Source organism: Mugil cephalus, chromosome 19 (genome assembly GCF_022458985.1).
Source record: "Mugil cephalus isolate CIBA_MC_2020 chromosome 19, CIBA_Mcephalus_1.1, whole genome shotgun sequence".
NCBI classification, from domain to species: domain Eukaryota; kingdom Metazoa; phylum Chordata; class Actinopteri; order Mugiliformes; family Mugilidae; genus Mugil; species Mugil cephalus.
In genome coordinates, this window is record NC_061788.1 from 4886816 (window position 1) to 4898983 (window position 12168).

The following is a 12168-nucleotide window of genomic DNA, read 5'->3' on the forward strand; positions in this document are numbered from 1 at the left end:
TTATGACATATCTTTAGAAATCTGGTGATTTTATTTCCAGTTTCAGTTCAGTTTTATTCCTATAGCATCTATCTCATCTCGTCTTCCATACGGCTGAATCCTCACTAGGGTTGTGAGGGTTGCTGGAGCCTATCCCAGCTGGCATCGGCCTAACACAGAGACAAACAACCATTCACACTCACACGCACACCTAGGGTCAATTTAGAGTCACCAATTAGCCTAACGAGCATGTCTTTGGAGGTGGGAGGAAGCCGGAGCGCCCGGTGAGAACCCACGCTCGCTGGGAGGCATCAGCGCTAACCACCGAGCCACTGTGCCGCCCTAGCATCCATCTAACAAATCCAAATGATCTCAAGACACTTTAAGAAGAGCAAGCATGAAGGCCACGGTAACTGCATACTGAAATATCGATACTTCTGATACCACGTCTTTATGCTCTAAAATCGATTCTCAAATAAAAATATGGATACTTTTGATACTTCAATCATTCGAGGTCATGTAGGAGTAAATGAGGCCGCTACCTCATATGCTAATCATACACTTTAAAGTAAATAAATTACTCTGATGTCTTTTATTCCTTATGCAGTGATGACTTTTTTTTTTTTTTTAGATTTACCAGACACATTAAGTGTATTTGCACGGCATCGGATCAGTGCATCAGATTGGAGAGGAAACCAGTGGTATCGAACATCACTTCTGCAAGAAACCTCGAGCACAACTCATCTGACTTGAGGGGTCCCGTCTGCCAGAGGCCAGAGAAGTTGTGGAGAGGAGAAGACAGAGTTGGAAGCATGCAGATAAATTCATGCATCTGCACAAGATGGTGGTAAGCTATCATCATGGTAAGACGTGCTCCATAATTTGTATCTTGTTTCAGCTTGCTTGAAATCACAGAAAGGATTGTGCAATATAGAAGTAACAAAATACCCATGACCCACTGCGCAATAAAACACACCAAAGATAGAGTGGAAGCTGACCCATACGCGATTTAACAGCTGAACCTGAAGCCGATCTCGACACTGTACTCGGTCATATTCTAATATAAACCTCTACATGTAAAGTACATTACCCAGACCACCAGGATAAGTATGTATGGTTATATTCACACATGCAGGAGTGGTGTGGACTTTCGTTCTGCCTGTAAAAGTCATCTGTGTCACTGAAAACCATTAAAGAGAGTTCAGCCTCATTGAGTTATGAGCTTTCCATGTGCTTGATGGACTCAGGACCTAAGTCCTTCCCCACGGGTTTTTCCGTACGGAGACTACATGGCATTCACAGAGCAACTGGTTGACAGACACTTAGGAGGAAACAGCAAAAATGCAAAAAAAAAAAAAGAATAAAAATCTTCATTTGAATCCCAATTAAATTCCAAATAATTGATTCTTTTGGTCACTTGGGAGCAAAGAAGCTAAATGTGCGATGCTAACGTGTCCGAGCAACGCGAAGATTGTTTTCGAGCTGCGTTTGCGGTGACCTAATAAATTTAAATCCAATTTTCGCTCAGATTGCAGCGTCCATTTGCATATACTGAACTGGGGTGAAAAAAAAGGGGCTTTTGCCTCCTCTGCACCCTTTCCATGGAATATGTTGTCGAATGAGGCCGACTCCACAATATCCACTTGTTTTTTATAATATGCTCGTAAATCTTGTCTATATTTCTTTTATTTGTCTCTTGTCTGTATTTTAACTGTCATTTTGTAACTGTGTTTTGTATTAGAGGTTCTTGATTTGTTTCAGGAACTTTTCAGCTAAATATCTTGGGGTTATATTTTGTTATCCGTGTTTGATGGAGGACAAGGGATTTACTCTTTGCCTGAAATACGAAGACGCCATTAGCATCCGTAGAGCTAAAGGACTCCGTGTTGGTTATAGCTGTTTTAAAGCATGAAACAAGAGTAAACAGAGCATTCTTAGCTCATTTTGCCCAATCATAAAACCCCACACACATGGTCTAAGGTCATAACTGACCCATGTGATTCCCAGCTTTGTCTTGTTATGTCTTCCACCTTTACAACCCCCCCTCTTCCCCACATCTTCACATTGTCCCAAAGGTGGCACATCTTGGCCGGTGTCACGTCCAGCCCCCCTGCCTTCCCCTCCTCTAATTCCTTGCTCCTACAGCCTGATCCACTCCTTTTTTGTGTCCCCAGTCTATAGCGGAGACATTACATGGCAAATCTCCATTGTCCACCCCTAGGCTCTGTGTGTAATCTCTCTTGTCAAAGGGAATATTCAGCGATTAGCCCCCTGCAAATTACAAGGGGTGATCAGTGTGTCTGTTCAGCCCTCATTAACTGCTAACAGAGCTCCATCAGAGCCACCCACACTACCAGGACCTTCAACCTCTCACCCCTGACACCTGGAACTTTCACAACTTGTCTCCCAGAGCGGAGATTTTCTTTTTGAATCGGACAAACTCTTCTTTTTGTGTCTTCTTTTTGGGCATCTGGGTGTAACCGGGTGATTAAAGAGTTGCAGTGGTGGTTTGAAAGGAGATAAAAGATCCATCCGCCGCGTCCTACTCGCAAAATGGCATCAGTGGGTGCACCGTGAAGTAATGAACAAGATGCGAGCGCCTGCCTGGGATCGTACTTTATTCCTGATTTTAAAACCCGAGGCAAAAATACGGGGAGAACATAAGGTGAAGCATCATTTAGCGACACAACGGGCCAGCGAGTTATCTCGAGACCACCCATCTGTTACATTTGTTGGACAAACAGAAGACTTTCTAGGTGTAATATCTAGCAGATGGAGGTCGGCCGGTGAAGGGGGGGCAGATCAGAATGGGGTCGACTATGATGCTGGTCAACTGGTCATTTCTCCCAGCCCATTAACCACCTGGCATCGGTATGTTTTGTCAGCTTTTCCCAAGTTTTAGGTTTCCTTTGCCTGAGCTTTGAAATGAAACACACCCAGAAACAAAGCTCTGGAAATAAAAAAAAAGCACAAATGAACACCTACTACATGCATGTGAGGCCTGATTCAACCACCCTGAAGTCAAAAATATGTGCAGACACTTACATATACCAATTAGCCATAACATTATGACCACTGACAGGAGAAGTAAATAACGCTGACCATCTTGTGACTCATTCAGTTCTGCTGGGAAAGTTTTGGACCTGGCATTCATTCATGTGGATGTTAGTCTGGTCTAAGTACTCACTTAGACCAGACTAGACACCCCCATCTCATAGCAATGACACTCCTTGGTGGCAGCAGTCATCAATGACACAGACAAAAAAACAGTTAAGAAGGTGACCTGACCTCCAAATTCACTAGATCCCAAACTGATCAATTATCTATGGGCTGATCCACAGAGGCCCCTCCTTTCAACACATAGGACCCAAAGGCCCCCCACTAACAACATTCAACATTCATGGCCCATGTCCATTCTCTGATGAGGTTGTGTTTACCTTGTCACAGGTATAGACAATTTGAGCAAAGCCACCGACATGACAGACACTATTGATGTAGACCCGCATCATTGAAGCCACTAAAGCTGCAGCTTCAGTGGTTGGATTGGCATGAAATTTGGTGCAGATGCTCATGGCGCCAAGAGGACGAATCGTGCCAAATTTGGTGGTTCACTGTTCTTTCCTGTAGCACCACCATCAGGTCAAAGATGTGTCATTTCTCCGAAGATAAAACTCTAGATTTACCAGATGAATTGGCCCAAACTTGGTACAGATGGTTTTCATGATGAGGTTGACTCATAGGTTCACATTTGTGACTAATGCGTCCCAAAAACAGCTTGACATATTGCTACATATTTGGTACAAGCTTTTATGCCACCATCAGTTCCGCTGTTCTTTCCTCTAGCGCCACCATCAGGTCAAATATTTGTCCTTCCTCCAAAGATAAAACTTTATATCTACCAGATGAATTGGCCCAAACTTGGTACAGATGGTTTTCATGATGAGATTGACTCACAGGTTCACATTCGTGACCAATGCGTCCCAAAAACAGCTTGACATATTGCTACATATTTGGTACAAGCTTTTATGCCATCATCAGAATCACTTCTTATAACTTGCCGCAACATTTAATCTGGTACAGTTCATATCTACACAATGCAAAACTAAAGTCACTCCTCTCAGCTTTAGTTTGTTTGTCTTCAGCATGAATTAGCATGTTAGCATCGCGATATACAGTGCTATAAGAAGTGTGATTTTCATCTTCAAGAAACTTCATCTTTCCAAATTCCCAGTTGACGATGTGGCTGTGAAGTTTGTAGTTCGAGTCTGGAAATAGCTTCCTGGTTTCTCACAAATAATACTAAAATAATGTTTCATCTTGGATTGTAGCTAGGCATCATGTAAGCACTGAATATGTGTGTTGGAGCGTTGGAACAAGCATGATCAGAATATGCTGCACACATGATATGTTGCCCTAGGAAACACAAGGGAAAATGTAGCTGGGAGCTCAAAAGTTCATGGGGTTAGGCGACATTGTGATAGTCTCTGATCATATTAAAAGCCCACATGCTCCAAACCCACATGTGAGGATCTTTTGTGCGTTTGCCAGCAGATTAAAGACTGCGGACACATTTAAGTGATAAGTAGAGGAATCATTCAGGATGAAAGAGAAGCTAGTTGCCACTTTCCCTTCCAAAAGCTTGCGTCAGCGGCGACATCTTAAAGTTCACCTTTCAGCCTGTCGCAGCAATCACTGCTGAGAGCTGAAGCATGATAAGACGTGAAATATACAAAGGAAACTGATACTCTTCAGAGGTCTCATGGTGTTCACACTCCTCCAGGAAATCAAGAGTTCTATTCCCATGCTGAATACCAATTTTAGGGAAAACATTCTGATCATTATCAGATGTAGAGAAGACAAGTTTTAACACACGCAGCACTTTTAAAAGCTCAAATTCTTTGGTTATTTCCAAAATAAAAACATTTTCAATAGGCCGTTTCAGACCCAAATATATTGAGCAATATCCACAAATATAAGAAAATTAGTTTTGAAGTTGGTATTTTATTAGAATGTAATGCGCCACATTGTACTGTCATCGATGAGATGAAGCAGAGACAGTTAAATTCATCCCAGACAGTATGGTCTTCTTGTAAATCTGCCACTAACAATATGCCAATATTGGATCCTTCATGGTTGCAGATATTCATTAGACTGTCAGCGAGCCCGAGGCCTCCTTTTACTGCCGCTTTATTGTTCAGTCGTTCAAGAAGCCTCCTCCGGCATGTCCTTTTAATTACGGCTTTCTTTGTAGCGACGCGTTCAAAGTTACAGTGGAGACGAGGAGGAGGAAATTACAAACACGATAACCGTCAATAAAAATCCGCTGATTTATTTCGAACTGATTGAGATTCATACATGTTGGGATTGATTACGCGAACGACGTGCATGCAAGTTTGCATGGATGTTTTGTTTGTTTGTTTGTTTTTTTTTTTAACTTTTACTACTTGAAAAATAATGTGAAACGGCTTATTTGAAGTTAAAGGTAAAACTCAGTGTTCACTTTATTAAGAACACCAAGGCAATCCAAACTGTTCTGCAACTTTTATGTCATTTAAATTTTAACATGCATATATTTTAGGTTAGACCAGTTAATGTTGCATTAGGTTTTATTAAATAAAATTAAATAAAAAAAAATAAACTAGGTAAGACAAGATGCAACATGATGCAATGCGAAACGATACGATACAATCGATACGATACGATCGATACGATACAAGTGATACGATGCAATTGATATGATGTGATAATCCTTTAATTTATCCCACAGCGGGGAAAATAATAATGAATAGAAAAATAATTAATCAATGTAAATGTTTTTCAACATTATAAACTTTGCAGAGGTTTATAGTAATCTAATAACTGTACAGTCTGAGTCTTTGGCATCGGACCAGCCGCTGCTGAACAACTCAAAATCTCTCTAAATCCGAATGTAATACACAACATTCATCTGCCGAATGTGATTAATTTGATATAGCTTCCTATTGTTTCGCGTGGCTGTGATTATTGATGCTTCCGAGCTTCTGCAGCGGATTGAACGCCGTCTGCAGATTTAACACAAGTGATGATGCTTTCACTGTCCTCGGGGGTAGACGCACGGCTCTGTTGTGTGTTGCTTCGACAACACATGTCTCTTGTTTCGGGGGGGTTGGTTGGTTGGTTTCTGGATGGTCCTGCTTGAATTATTTACATAGCAGCAGTTGTTGCTGCTGTTTGGATGAAGACGATCTGAACACCTTTCATCCGTCTTGTTAATGTAATTAATAAATAATTTTATGGTTTATACATGAAAGTCTGACTACGCGATGATGACTATTCAATAAAATCATTTGACTTTAGGAGCTTTCCATGACCTAATTCAACAGACTTGTTGAGTTCTTTAGTTTATATCAGATGGAGATACGGTTGGGAAGCACAGCTGTGTCGTATTCTGGCTCTGAAATGCATTTCCTCTTCTTCACATTTGGAGTCCAGAATGAATGACACCACTCGTTCTTTTCTTTCTTGCCTGGGTGATGTTCTGGAGTTTATTTCTGAGCGTGTATCTCAGAAACATCATAAAATATTTGAAGAACAGCTTCTGAAGTAGAAGAATTTACAGCCCGTGTTGCATCTGGATCTTCTCAAATTGTTGTTTTGCACTGACAAAAGCGTCATTCTCGTCATCGTTTTTATAGATCAGGGGTATTCAGCTAAATTTTAAAGAGATCCAGTTATTAGAGATTAGAGTCAATTAAGTAGGGACCCCCTACCTACTATATGTGTTTTACATTAAACTCGGCTTAGTGCTATTTATAAATATACATTATTACTATCATTTTGCATTGAACATTAAGCTATCCCTTATCCCTTTGCTAAAATCTGTTAATGTGTATTTAAAGGACTTTAAATTTGTCAGGGGAGACTAAAAAAAATATATAAAAAATGTCTAATCAACCAAAGATTTTGCAACTCCCCCTGCAGTACGTCTGTGGGCCCCCTGTTAATGACCTATGATCTAATGTATATATTAAGGCAGCTGCATGTGACTGTCAAGTCAAATTCATTAAGATATAATGTTTAATGTTTTCTCAAAATAAAAGTAAATGAATAAAATGCAAAAATTGGTGCACTTTCAAAATAAAACCGCTAAAAAAATAATAAAATAAAGGAAGGAGAAGCTTGAATGTCCTGTGTTCCGCGTCAGAACAACAGCCTCGACCAATTTTACAGATACAATTATGCATCTCAATACTTCTTAACAATTGAACATCTGTTTCTCACACATCAACTTGTATTTGACACAAATACACATGAGGTTTACGCCTCATAAAAGACATAGAAACCCTACGGTAAAGGTTTTTTTTCTTGTGTGTACGGTGAAATTAGAACTGACAACACATGATTATTCCAAAAAATTTATAAATAAGATAATAAAAAAATAATAATTCAAACTCAAGGAATAAACACAATAAAATAAAAAGATCAAAATGTCACCTACTACGGAGCGACTCGTTGCCGTCAAGAGCTTCGTTTTCTGCACCAAGAAAATAAAACTCTGCGCCAGTATTCATCTACATGTGTGTGGTTGAGCTAAAAGATGATTGCAACATGTTGGCTTCCCCGCTCATGAGAACCAAAGTCTCACTGTCTGTGCTGCTCGGGGGACCACACTTGAAGCCTTCGCCCTGCTCCACCATATCGATTATTTCCATAAAATGTTATTATGAAGCTAATTGTGCTCCTGTACTTCACATCAGGTCTCCAGTGTATGAAAGTCAATAAAAATGTGGTATTTGTGGGCTTGAGGATAAATCCACTTCAACAGAAATGATCTAACATCCCCCCTCACTTATTAACCGGGCCGTAGTGGCGTTGGTTATTGAAATTTCAGCATGATTTGTGTGAACATTGCAAAACCTTCTGGCTGAGAAATGATCGATTTTACCCCCATAGCAAGGGCGTGTGAGAGTCTCTTTAAGCCAAATGCGTGCAGAGTAATGGTTATGGCGCAGCACAAGTAGTTAATGCTCACTCAACCGAGCAAAGTAGGTAAAAGTGTTGATTAATATTTGAACGGCAGCACGCCGGCCGCGAGTGGATAAAAAGATAAAAAGTTATGATCACTAAGAACCATTATCTGTCTGATTAATGGCAAAAGTCCTTCACGGGCTTGTGGAAGAATTTTTAGGGCATCCTCTGCAGGAGAAAAAGCATGGTGGGAAGCCAGCTGTGCAGCGTGCCGCTCAGATGGAGATATTGCCCGGTAAACAGTTCCAGCCTCCTCCCGGAGCTGGAGATTGTTGCAGTAAAACGGCATGGAGAATGTGAGCTGTGCGCGCCCCAGCTGAGAGCCACTGCTATCAGATGTAGGGCGCAAACCGCAAGAGTGTGGGACCATGTGGGGCAGACCACCCATGAGCGTGTGCCTCCCCCAGCATTTTTTTTTTTATTTTTTTTTCCCTGGCTGCAGCTGGATGAGACACAATGCCGGGGCATGGGAACCGAGCGCCAGGCATCAGCCGTGGAGCTGGTCCTTCGAACCGGGGATATTTTTGGTTTAGCGCATGAGGGCGGTTTGACTTGACTTTCATTTACGGGTGTTTTTTTTTTTTTTTTTTAATGCTACTCAGATCCCATTTGTCTGAGACGTTCTCTTTGAAATTGGAAGTTCGCAACAAGGATCAACGTCCGTTTGAAGTCAGCTTCCCTTTTGAACCTTCTCGAGCTGATCGAGAACTGACTCAAAAGCATTCAGCAGATCACTCACCAACCGGCCCGTCACTCAAAACCGTGACGTCCTTTAAAAGGTGCCACCTCCAGCTGCATAAAAAAAAAAAGACTTTTGTTCCAAAAAAAAAAAAAAAAAAAAGACGCTGAAAGCCAAGGCTGAAGCGCTCGACTGGGATGTTTAGGTTAAGTAACCCCCTGGGTTAATAAACTAAACAAAGGTAAACCATGCAAAATGGCCGCAATGAAAGCCAGGCTAAGTAAACGAAGCAGAGTTTACAAGATACAAAGGGCTGGGGCTGCATGCGTGAAACTTTAATGTGAAACAGGTGATGAATGTGCTTTTACTCTAATAAAGAGGCTCCGAGGAGGAGCCCCGGTGAAGAAAAGATGATTGAAAGGCACATGTTTATGGACTTGTAGCATACCGACGTGTCCTGATGTTACAGCCTGTTATCGTGCCGTATCATTTCAACAAGTATTACAGCTTTGGTGTAAGTACAGGCTTTTGTGGATTACATTATCTCAGGTCACAGGGGCTTAGCCCGACTTTTAAGCATCGCGTTTAACTGTCTAAACTCACATTCTGGCAGTCAATAAAAGCCCCGAATCTTGTGGCTTTCACCCCTTCTCGATTTATATCTTATCTGAAATTTTATCTGCGGAGTCCACCGGGAGTTTGTCTTCACTCCGAGGTGAGTTACTGCGCTCAGGTTTTTTACCCTTTTCGGTTTCAGCCGGGGGAACAAACACGGCTCATGGAGCAACTCCAGAGAAAATATGAACCCCAAGAACAACAGAAGGCTTCTTTTTAACTTCTTCAGACCACATCTCCCAATAAAAGCTGAACAAACATACCCTGCCACTTGCGAGCGGCTGCTGTCCAGCGAGTTTCGCAGAGAAAGGGCTTGCTTTCAAAAAGGAGGAGGGGTGGGGGGGGCTTATGGGCCTAATGAAAACTTCACCTTAACTGAAATAATAAAAAGCACACCACCCATACACTGGCGATTTGTTCCCTTCCGTGGTGTTTTCTCTGGGCCTCGGCTCGTCATCCTAGAAGCTTTGAGAAGTCGGTGCACGTTTAAACGTTTCACTCCGGCTCGTGTTTTGTGGTCTGCCGAGTCTTTTTAGGGGGAATAATGTGATGTAAATTTAAAAAGATATCAAATGTGAACTGCGACGGCTGCGAAGGCCAGCTCGAGACCGAAAACCGGAGGACTATCTGTCTATCCCACACCCCCACCACCACCCTCACCCTCACCCCGAGCGCCTCCCGGGGAAGACAAAGCGGGTTTAACGGCGGTATGAAACAGAGTGGCCTGTGAATGGTTACTGTTCAATTTGTATTTGGTTCCCCGCTGGTCGCAGAGCTGAGATCAGAGCCGAAAGTGAAAACACATGGCGAGGGTCAGCAGGATCAGAGGGCCGCCACACACAAGGCAGAAAGAAGGAAAAAGGCAATGGGAACTTGTGTGAAGAAATGGATTGAATAAACAGAGTCTGCAATCGCCTGCACCCTATTATCCCATAATTTACACTGCATGGGAGTTTGGAAACGTGGGCCGTTAAAGGCGGCCGTCGGTTTTGCAATGAAAAAAGTGGCATTCCTCGCCTCACGCCAATCAAAGAGCCGGGGCATCGCGGCCCGAGACGAGTTTTGAATTCTTTCGGCCTTAATGTGTTTGTTTTAAATATCCCAGGGAAATTATTACATCAGCGGCCGGCGATGTCTTCACAAATAGCCGGCGCTTTGAAGGTACCTGCAGCTAAGCATACATTTAATAATAACTTTGAAAATTTGCTCAATCGGTAGAGGGGGATTGAATGCGGAAGTATGAGATTGGCTGAAGAATTGGCCGGACCACGACAAAACAAACTTCAGAGAAAGAAAAGGCCAAGAAAACAAGTGGAGATGAGGAATTAGAGCGTTGGTTTGGCACAGAGCTCCACCACCACCCCCATCCCCATCTCAGCCCTGATGAATGGCAGCTCACTTCTTCTTCTCCTTCTTCTTCTTCTTCTTCTACTAATTACTCTCCGTGCACTCTGTTCCCTGCGATTGCAGCGGGCCCCGGCGAGCTCAACAGTAGTGAAAACATTTCTCGGATCCCCTGAAAGATGGCGCATGTGTTTCCAGAAGGATCCCGCTGCCAATTACTGCGCGCACATCAAAGGGTTCCGAGCGCTCCCCAACGTTAGCGAGGGTGCAATCGCTCATCTGCAGCCGAGGAGAGCGCGCTCGCCGTCGCGGCCCCCGGGGATACTCTATAAGGCAGCGAGCTGAACTGGCCCCCGAATGGCAAAGAGATGTGACTCCGGTGTTTGTTAAGAAAACAGCTGATCTACTTTTGATTAACTGCTATGATCTAATCACATGGTGTTGGAGGGAGTTGGAATACGTTGCGTTGTGGTTCCCTGCGTGGCCTGGATGAAAAGCTAATAAGTGTAATCTCAACAAAACCTTATTAAAAGATTAATTAATAAAAAGGTTAATTAAGTCACTTATTAAATACAAGCAGAGAACTGTAAGGAGGATTAGAACCGTCCTTTTACCAGATTTCCATCCGCTTCCCGTGTGGATATGTGACTGAGGGCTAATTGGAGGCAGCGCTGTCCCTTTTGAGAACTATTACGGCCTCTCATCTGTTTGGTTTGATGGGCATTGGCTGAGGTTATCCAGCCTTTGAATCTCTCTGCTTATTTATCCAACAGCTGGGCAAATACCCGCAGCCCTTCTGCATTAGGGCTCATTTTTAAACATTTAGAAAAGACAGGGTCCAGTGTTTATGCCTCCATCTTCCTTCACATCTGCACTTAATATTATTTTGCAGACTTTACGCAGAACAAGGGCTCAATCCTTTGTTATGACAGGAAGATATTTTGAACTTTTTGAGGATTAATACTGTTTGCTTTCCTGCTCACTCCCTTCAAAACAGCTCTGGGGTTCCAATAGGTTAAAGCTAAAATCCGTAACTGAATTTGGCAAGCCCACTGCATGGGATATTGTTTTCAATTCATCTGCCACTTGCATTACTCAGCTGGGATGCATTGTCTCTTTTATTAATCCCCCTTTTTTCCTCATTTTCCCTCCCATCACAGTTCTATTTTTCCATTTCATGTCCAGTGGAAATATGCATTGTTCCCGCTATGAGCAAATTTAGTCCCCATCCATTACTGCAATGAAATCTGCTTAGCATTTCTTTCACAGTCAATTTGACATTATAGCATTTATATGAAGTTATACTTTGTCTTACTTAGAAACAACTCACGGCTACACGACAACCACCAGAAGGACCCAGAGTAAATATGTGTGTGCACGGGACTTAAACAGGTCGTATCAAAGTGTGAGGTTTTATTGGCTCGTCCATCCACCCTGACCTCCTCCTAAAAACACGCTACGGCCAAAGCAAACGGCCAAACCGCGGCTTCAGCGTCGTGCGGATGCACACAATTTAGGGTGCACGTCGGCCTGCTACGTAGTCA